At 48.7% G+C, this 1,479-nt stretch overlaps 1 protein-coding gene across 9 annotated transcripts in view; it reads left to right on the forward strand.

The window, feature by feature from the left end:
- The window catches only part of LOC125040834 (cholinephosphotransferase 1-like), a 25,895-nt gene extending 25,725 nt beyond the window's left edge, over nucleotides 1-170 (forward strand). For all 9 annotated transcript variants that reach the window (XM_047635579.1, XM_047635587.1, XM_047635586.1 and 6 more), the window contains one exon: nucleotides 1-170. This exon is cut by the window's left edge and continues 1,851 nt beyond it. The gene's annotated coding sequence lies outside the window, so the exon portion shown is untranslated.
- Nucleotides 171-1,479: the final 1,309 nt, after the last annotated feature.

The raw sequence follows: 1,479 nt of genomic DNA on the forward strand, positions 1-1,479 counted from the left end.
AAATGATGTTTGTAGACTTTCCTGTCTCTGAAACAGACAAACAAAAAAGTGCTGTATTGGCAACCTCTGTCCATAATTGTTATTTGATTTTTTTTCTGTGCTGGTTTCAGTGATATAATGGTGCTCTTTGTCAGGATTACAGATCCAGTGAAATGAATATCTGAAAAGTGGTTTTGATATTTATTTGAATTAAATCCAAAATTCATTGTTTATTGTCTCCTCCTTCACTCTCTTCTGTCTGTCTTCCTCTCTTTCCTCCTAACCCCCCCTCCCTCTTCCTCCTTCCTTCCTTCCTTCCTTCCTTCCGTCCTTCCTTCCTTCTTTCCTTCTTTCCTTCCCCCCTCCCTCCCTTCCTCCCTCCCTTCCTCCCTCCCTTCCTCCCTCCCTTCCTCCCTCCCTTCCTCCCTCCCTTCCTTCCTTCCTTCCTTCCTTCCTTCCTTCCTTCCTTCCTTCCTTCCTTCCTTCCTTCCTTCCTTCCTTCCTTCCTTCCTTCCTTCCCCTCCCTCCCTTCCTCCCTCCCTTCCTTCCTTCCTTCCTTCCTTGCTTCCTTCCTTCCTTCCTTCCTCCCTCCCTCCCTCCCTCCCTCCCTCCCTCCCTCCCTCCCTCCCTCCCTTCCTTCCTTCCTTCCTTCCTTCCTCCCTCCCTCCCTCCCTCCCTCTCCTTCTCCTTCTCCTTCTCCTTCTCCTTCTCCTTCTCCTTCTCCTTCTCCTTCTCCTTCTCCTTCTCCTTCTCCTCCTTCTCCTTCTCCTCCTTCTCCTTCTCCTTCTCCTTCTCCTTCTCCTTCTCCTTCTCCTTCTCCTTCTCCTCCTTCTCCTTCTCCTTCTCCTTCTCCTTCTCCTTCTCCTTCTCCTTCTCATCATCATCATCATCATCATCATCATCATCATCATCATCATCATCATCATCATCATCATCATCATCATCATCATCATCCTCATCCTCATCATCATCATCATCATCATCATCATCATCATCATCATCCTCATCCTCATCCTCATCCTCATCCTCATCATCATCATCATCATCATCATCATCCTCATCCTCATCCTCATCCTCATCCTCATCCTCATCCTCCTCATCCTCATCCTCATCATCATCATCCTCATCCTCCTTTCTTCTTCCAGCCCTTCCTTCTTAATCCCTCACTCCCTCCTTAATCCTTTCTTTCCTCATTCCTTAATCCCTTCCTCCCTCCCTCCCTCCCTCTTTCCTTCTGTAATCCCCCCTTCCTTCCCTCCTTCTTTCCTCCCCTCCTCATCCCGCCCCTTACACCTTTCCTCTCTTGGTCTTTTTCTCCCTTACTCCTTTCCTCCCTTTTTCCTCCTATTCTTCTTTCTCTCTCAGCCTTATTTCCTTACTCCCCTCCTCCCTCCTTACAGCTTTCTCCCCTGCCCCTCCTTCTCCCAATCCCACTCACTCACTCACTCACTCACTCACTCACTCACTCACTCACTCACTCACTCACTCACTCACCCACCC

Source organism: Penaeus chinensis, chromosome 29, assembly GCF_019202785.1.
Source record: "Penaeus chinensis breed Huanghai No. 1 chromosome 29, ASM1920278v2, whole genome shotgun sequence".
NCBI lineage: Eukaryota > Metazoa > Arthropoda > Malacostraca > Decapoda > Penaeidae > Penaeus > Penaeus chinensis.